The sequence below is a fragment of the Octodon degus genome, unplaced genomic scaffold, assembly GCF_000260255.1.
Source record: "Octodon degus isolate 3935 unplaced genomic scaffold, OctDeg1.0 scaffold00027, whole genome shotgun sequence".
Lineage (NCBI taxonomy): Eukaryota > Metazoa > Chordata > Mammalia > Rodentia > Octodontidae > Octodon > Octodon degus.
In genome coordinates, this window is record NW_004524603.1 from 3,815,224 (window position 1) to 3,823,617 (window position 8,394).

Genomic DNA, 8,394 nt, shown 5'->3' on the forward strand with positions numbered 1-8,394 from the left:
TGGGCTCTACTCTACCTTCTGTGATTATGAAATCTTTTTTAGCTTCCATGTGTGAGTGAGCGCACACAGCATCTGGCTGGCTTGTGCCACTTACTGGAATGGCGGCTGGGCGCATCGTGCTTGCCCCAAATGATGCCGCCTTGTTCTTTCTATATCTCTGAATAATATTCCAATAGAGCTTCATCACTATCACTTAGCATCACCATCACTTGACCCACCTGAGGCCCAGTTCTGCTGTCTACCCATCCAGGGATGGGCGCCTCGCCTGATTCCATGTCTTAGCTATTTGCAAACGGTGCTGCAGTAGACACGGGCCTGCAGACACCTCCTCACCGCACTGGCTCTCCTTCCTCTGGCTGTGTACCCAGCACTGCAATCGCGGGACCGAGCATCTTTTGATGAACATCACCAGGAACAGCTCTTCCCCTCACTCAGTTCGAGCCCACACCATCATCAGACTGAAGCCGCACCAAACGCGAGCAGAGCGGGGCAGCGCAAGCTTTCCGTGGCTGGGATGCCCCACCCAGCCTCCGCCACTAGGCCCCCAGGGAAGGCGAGGCTTTCACCTGGTCACACGCACACGCCTGAGATTTCATGAAGTCGATGTTGCAAACGCCCTGAGATAGGCAACATTTACCCAATAGCTAGCAAGCGTTCGCCTTGCACAGAGCGCCTTGTCCCCTGCTGGCCTTGATGAGGAGGCAGGCAAAGAAATCATCCTAAGCCAGCGTAGGCTGAGCGCTAGCCCGAGGATCCTGATGGATGGTGCGACAGATCTGGACGCGTTCTACCCCCATCTGCTGCAGCCCACACACGCGCACAGCCCGGCAGATCCTTCCCCCCGCTTCCCAATTTGTCTATTACAGTTTACATCAATATATCAACAAGAAAGTAACAAGACATTCCAGTATGTTCCTTCGCAAATATAATTATGTAGTCGTCTGGCAAACAGATAAACTCCTACCCTAATGCAAAGCCTGTTTTCAAAAACATTTTTTTCTCTTTTTCTGCCTGGAGCAGGCTTACGAATAAATATCGAGCGCGCCGGGAGGTTGCTCAATTATTCATGTACTAAACTTTTGAGCATAGATGGGAAAGACGATCTCTCTGAATTTACCTGCTCGCCCAGAAGCGACGCGTTACTCCCCAGCAGAGAAGAAGCTTCTCCATATTCATTTTATTTCACTTTGTTTCCAGGTGAGGAATCTCAGAATGCATTTTAAGGCACTTAATTTACCGGTTACCACCTGTTTCCTTTACACCCAAATTCAGAGTTATGCATTCTTGCAGCAAGGGTCAGAGACACATGTCATAAGCACCTGCGAGCTTGGGATGCCATCGGTCATTCGTTCTGGGGGCAGGAAGCACAAGGCACGATGGACAAAGGGCACTGCGTCTCGGCTGACACCTGCGCTGCGCCGTGCACGGTCAGGTAGTAGCTACATGAACCTGGCCCCCACCGCACCCCGCTAAGGCCCAGTGTTCTCATCCTGCAACAAACCGGAGAATATTTGCTCTGCCCCTCTGGGAGGCTGAGGTCATGCCTCTGGACATCTGCATGCGTTTGAGAGATGATCTTGTGAAAGCGAGTGATTACACGGATACCTACGTTGCCCGACCAACGTAGGTCTTGGCACGCAGCTCAGAGAGAGCAGAGCACCAAACGTCCCTGGCTGACGTGGTCCCCCGGAGACCCAGCCTCCGCCCAGCTGCAGAGCTGCGGGCCGCTCCCTCGTCTGCTGTCTCGCAGACGTTCCTGTCGAGCTCTCTCCAGCCAGCAATGCTGAGGATACAAAGGTGCTTCCACGAACTCGCAGAATTTAGGAGAAACCAGACAAGACTAGCAGGGTGGATGGCTCCCACGCTGTTCCAAAGCTCCAGACCTAAAGGAATGAATCAGGGGATCTTCCAGGTTGTCACCAGAGAACAGAAACTGGAGACAAATCTCCAGTCACCGTAGGCGGGGGCGGATGGAGGGGCTCGCCCTTGGGAGGCAGAAAACAGGAGGTTCACTAGGAGTCTGAGCTTGGTCGTGAAACCCTGCAGACCCTGTACTAACTACATTTTTTTAAAAAAAAAAGAGCTAATGGGTGATGAAACTCAGCTCCTTGCCCCGCGAACCTCACCGTCCAGCCCTACTACAGCTCAAGAGCTCCCAGGGGAACGTGAGAGTCTCAGCACGACCGTCCAGGGTGCCGGAGAGTGGCCACCCTGCCGCTGCTTTTTAATCTCCACCCAGACGACAGCTTGGTGCTACTTTAATGCCCTCCAGCGCTCCACACGTGACAGTTGCTTTGCCCTAAAACGTCGGAGAGAGTAAGAGAAGTAATCTGTCGTTCTGATGTGTGACTTTGTGTTTCTTTTCAAAAGCACACAACCCTAGCTGAGACCTGGCATCGGCAGAGTTGAATTTTACATTCCGTGAAGGATTTTCTACACCGGGAGCTGGGAGTCGACAGAGAAGCGGTTTTTCAAGGGCCGCAGGGAGGGTTCAGGGCTGCTGTAGACTCAGGTTGGCCCTAAGTCGAGCACCCCCGCAGGCCCGGACCCACCAGGCCTCTCATCAGAACAGAGGGGCTGCGGTCCCCGCCGTGGGGAACCCATAAAGCTCCACCGCCGGGCATGGGGTGTTTGCGGACAAGCTGGCCAGACGCCGGCGCCCTTGCGTGGACTTGCCTCTGCATCGGGGCCTGCGATCTCTGCCCAAACCGTGCAGGCGGAACTCGTCCGTTGGAAACCCCGACAGCCTTAGCTTCCCCGGAACTCTGCCGGCGGTCCCTCGTGGCGCCTGCTGTCTCTCATCCTTGCTCCTACTTCCCCCCATTCGCCCGAGTGCGCACCTCAGATCCCAGCTCCCTGCCTTTTTTCTCCTCTTCAGCATCCATCATGGGTAATCCCAGGTTGCCCTCTGCTTCCCACCACGGGACCCGCTTACCTGCTAAGGTCAAATCCAGAGGCAGGCAACACTGCCTCCTGGTGGTCGCCTTGAGGCACTGCAGAAGAGCAAGCCGGGCAGCCCTGTCCGCATCCCCGGGGCAGGCAAAGAAGAGACAGTCTCCGCTCATTGGCAAGCGTGGCGCGGAGGCGGGGAGCAGCGGCCCTGGGGGACCTTAGGGACAGTTTTGTTAATTTTGTTTATTTTATATACTGGGAATTGAACTCAAAGCCTTCACACTGAACCAAACTCTAGTCTTCCTTCCTTCCTTTTTAAATCTTGACACAGATTCTCCCCAAATTGTCAAGCCCGGGCTCAAGCTTGTGATCATCCGGCCTCGCCCTTCCGGTGCTGGGATTACTGAGGTGTACCTTCCACTACCCAGCTATGGCTTGCTGCTGGAGCAAAGGGAATTCGTCCGGTGTGTGCCAGGAGCGCAGAGCACTTGGAAAGACTGTATGAATGGGAAGAACGATTAATTAAAAGAAACTTAATAAAAAGTTTCTTTTCATTCTTTACTGGAAAACCTCAAAGACTGCTAAAGGTGACCTGGCATCTGGTCTCCAGCAGCGCCTCTCATGTCACCTTTGGTCCCCAAACCTTGGCCTTGTCCCTTCCCTTGCCGCTGTTCTCTTTCATTCTATTCCCCTGGCTTCTAGTAAACAAAGCAGCCTCACGGCCACAGCTCATCCCTGGCCCCCACCCCGGCCCGCCTGCCGCACATCCCCGCCTGGGTGTCCTTCCTCCCGGCTCTCCACCCCGAAGGCAGCTCTCCTCCCTGTGTCCATTTGTCTTTCCCCAGCTCCAGCCCTGTCCATCTCTCTCCTTGACCACCTAGTCCAGCAAAGCCCACAGCATCTACGCAGGCCTGGCAGATTCACTAGGGAAGTGTCCCCCCTTGGGTGGGTCCATCAAGGGACAAAGCTCCCAGCTGACGAGTCTCATTAAACCACACATGCTCCTCTCTGACCTTCCCCCCCTCCGGTGAATGTGCCCCAAGCCTCCCAACTGGGGCTTGAAATCATTTTATAAGCATAATTGCTTATTGACCAATAAACAATTGGTCAGTGCTAGAAAATCTTCTGAAGCTTATTAGATCCCAGTTCTAAACAGATTCCGATTCTCAGATAAACTAAAATAGTTTCCTTCTTCGCAGGGACCAGGGTTTGATCCCTGTGGTGCTGTGCCAGCCCCTCCCCCAGGGCGTGCTGAGACATAGACTGAGATGGGCGGGGGGCCGCTCCCCTGTAATCCCAGCACTTGGGAGGCTGCAAACAGGAGGATCACTAGGAGTGTGATCTGTGTGGTAAGACCTGTAGACCCTGCACTAAATGCATTTTAAAAAATAAAATACAAATAGTTTCCTTCTTTCCAGAGCCCAGGTAGTAGACATTCTGTGTCACAGGGGCTCCTGCAGCGTGAGGCCATGTTGGGATTTTACTTCCTGAGCCCTCAACCCATGTTGGAAGTAGGCTATGTTTGGCAACTGCAGTGCCCACTTTTCCCTGAGAAGGGAAGACTGTTATGAAAAGCCAGTCAGGAAAAGCAAAGCCGCACACTCCTCGAGGCAAGGGCTGACGCACACCTCCACCTGTCTCACGTGTTGGGTACAAAACCCAGAGGAGTCTTGGGTGGTGAAGCCAGAGGCGCTGCAGTTACACGTCCAGCATCTTTATTGAAAGAAAGCAACATTGCTCCGTCACCAAATATGCACTGTGGGCCGGGCACATGCTTCACCGCTTCCATCAAAAATGATTTTCAGAAAAAAAATTGCCTTCTCATGGGATGGGCACCCGCAACCTTCCTGATCTCACCCCCGGGGTATACCCACTCTCCTCTTTCGCCCTGCGGTCCACCCGAGGGACTTTAATGTTCACTGTCACATGACATCAGAGGGACTTTGAAAGAGAAAGTTGAATCGCAGGGTTTGAATCTAACCACAGTAAGAAGGTTCTAGGGACCCAGCAGTCTGAGAACTGTTCACCACCACACTGCATGCCTTTCAAAAGTAAACACAAGTCCTGGTGGACTTTTTTGGAGCTGAATACAGGCCACACAAGGAGGCTTCTGTGTCGTAATCTTCGAGCCTGCCTGAGTGGCACGGGCTCACTGGCATACTCGATCAGGGCCCACAGCTGCTCAAGAGCTTGACAGATAGGAAGTCTGGAAGATCAGCAGTAAGGCAGGCTGAAGAGAAGCACGCAGATGACTGAGGGTGGGGACCAGCATCCTCAGGAGGCCTCGCGCTCCCCTAAGATGGCCCTGTGGGGGGCGGGGCGGAGAAGCGTGGGCTCTCGGTGACGGCGTGGCGCTGGCACTGCTGCCTTGTGTGACAAGTCGGCTGGTGGCTGGGACTTTGCCAGCTCCAGAGTGCTCACAGCTCGTGGTGCGCTGCTGCCACCTTCTACTCGAACAAAAGATAGACAGAAGGAGGCCCTGTGGGGACAAAAGAGTGCGCCGTCTGGACCCTTTCGGTGTACGCTCAGGGCCGTCCTCAGGCTTTCTTTGGTCTACCTTGAATCCTACAGGACTGAACTTCTTTGGCTTCAGAGCGGCTTCCTCTGGGGGTCATGGGGTAGAGCAACGGGAAAGGTGGGCAGGAGCGCGGCTGGGGTTGGGAGGGAAACCGGGGTGCTCGTTCTGGGTTATCCCACGATGGATTACGAAGGCTCAATAAGCTTCCCTGTGAAGGCCGCAACTCCGCCTGGGAACCGCGTCCTCCATCAGCAATGACTGCGTCTTCCTTCTGCTCGACTCTCCCGCTCCCAGGCCCTTGGTCCTGGGGGACGATGGCTCCCAAGGCCGTGCAGGGACCCAGCTGCCTCTCCTCTTCCGCGTGGCCCTGCAGATGCCCTGCTGACCACGTAAGTGACCTCTGAGCTCATCTTTCCTGACGAGAATATGCCCTCTGCTTCCTGTTGGAATCATAACGGATACTGATCCCCATCCGATTCTGGGAGTGAAGCTTTTAGTAATTAGAAGTCAGCAATAAACAGCCTTCAGAATGGACTTTCTTAAATAACTCATGAGCTAATAAGTTATTCACAGAGGAAACTATGAAATATTTAGAACTGGAAAATAAGATGAATGCCACATCAGAGTCTCTAAAGTAGGGCAAAAAAGGGGAATTTGTATATTAATGAAAGGGAGACACCAAAAATATCCCGTAAAGATAAAAGCATCAGTGTAAGATTTAAACACTGGGCAGATATCACAGATAATACACTAACAAGATCTTTTTTAAAGAAACAAATGAATTTTAACAAATATAAAATATCCCTTTTTTGAAACTTTTCTTAGGAAAGGCAAGGAGGGAAGAAACAGAACCAAAGCGCAGTCTTGGCAAGCATCAAGATTTATTATAAAGCTGCAATAATCAGAACACTGATTTCAGGGCCAACGCAGAGAGTCACAGAGGTACAGAACTGCCTTAGTCACGCATAGAGCGCAGACAAGTGCCTCTGCGGATCAGACACTGAACGCTAAAGCAGTCAATGGACAGTGGGGGGAGCTTATCACGTCTGTGTGCAAAATCAGATGCCTACACAAATGAAGTACTGAATTAGAACTCAATACGTATAAAGCAAACCCTCACATCTCAGAAGAAAATAGAAGACAACGTCGAGGATAAAGAGGGAATGATCAAGCAAGACACAGAAATTACAACCAATAAGAAAGAGATGGGTTTGAATATAGGTGCAGGTCCATACTTCATGTTCTCAGATACACACATTCATCATCAACATAAAAATTGCTCATTCATTCAGCACCTGCTAGGTAACCACAGCACGCTGACCCTCCTCCAGAGGCCTGTAGATTGTACATCAAATGACACTGCTGCAGTCCCCCCTTGGGTGGGTATTGACAGGTAAGCAAACAAGTGCTGTGTGCATGAAAAATCAGTGGGAGGCTCCGACATAGCATCCTTACAGCACTGGTGCGATGCGGGCAGGCGGGGAGAGACACAGCTCAGGAATACCTTCCCAGGCGGAAGAGGTGACATCCAAGTTACACAAGCTACATTTGATGGCTCAGTGGCAACATTCCTTTGAATATCATCAGCTTCCTCTTAAAGAAATTTTATTTCCCAACAAGTTATTAATTGGCACATCGGTGTATTTGTGATGGCAAGGCACGCTTGGCCTAAGGCCTTTGTCCTGCCTGCTGGATATGTCACCCAAATATTCCTGCACTGGGCTGCAGGAGAAATCAAAATGTCTTCTCCGCCCACAAGTGGAAAAGCTCTGAGGTAAACGAGCAGAGGCAGACGCGTACACAGAAAGGGAAAGAACAGTGGGGCAGTGGCGAGAGCTTAAGGTGCAGTGGGGGCACGCTGAGGCATCCAGCCCAGACCCTGGGGTGGGGGTGGGATTCAGGTCCGATGGTGGCCACGCACCCTTCAGTGAAGGCAAAGGAAACAGCGTGAGTGACTCTAAGCTAGGTCAGAATTCTAAATGCAAAAACAACAATAAAAATCGTAATCATGTATTCAAGGCTGCTACTCCAATTTTGAACTGTGAAGGCTCAGAATAAAACAGGAATTTCAGAGGATGAGCAGCACACATTGCCTGAGGAAGAGCAGCTTGAGCTAAGGATAGCGCATTAGCTGCCCAGCTCTGGCTTCCTGGGAAAGCAAGGCACAGAGAGGTGACCATGGGTCTCACTCCCAACGTGCTCCACGTGAAGTGAGCCCCCACCTCAGCCTAGGGACAGTGCCACAAGGGTGAGGCATTCGCATGAGAGTTAACTTAGCAAACTAGTGTGAAAGTGCTTCACACAGCACTGCAAACGGGTCATCAAGGGATGTGCTCAGGAGGTGCTATGCTTATCTTTTTGAAAATAACATCTTCATAATTTCTTCGTGTGTTTTTGAGTAGTATTTTTATATACTAAAATATATACATCTTAGGTGTACCATTCATTGATAATTGTGTATATCCACGTAACCATCTTGTACAAGTTCTATACAATGAATGCAAGCATTATGTTCCGCAAACAGGTACTAATAAAAGTTGATAGAAGTGTAGTTAAGACATGCAATCTTACCATGATGTCCAGAAAATCTTTTTCCTGTAGCTTCTTTGTCCACAGAGTATTTTGCTGCATGGATGTACTACAGTGTGCTTATTCACTCTGAAAAAGAAATGTTACAATTGCGATCCAGGTTTTTGGTGAATGTAAATGTTCATTTCTTCAGAATAAAACCCTAAATGCAGAATCCCTGTATTGCAGGATGGAGGGACACTCAAAACACACAGGCAAAGCCCTTGCCAAATGGCCAAAGCCTTTCCTACAAGGCCACCAATTTTTGCTGTTGAGTGTGTGTGTGTGTGTGTGTGTGTGTGTGTGTGTGTGGTACCAGGGATTGAACTCAGGACCCTGCACTTGCCAGGCAAGTGCTTATTGTACTGAGCTATCTCCCTCACCTCGTTGCTGGGCTTTTTTTTTTATCTCATCCA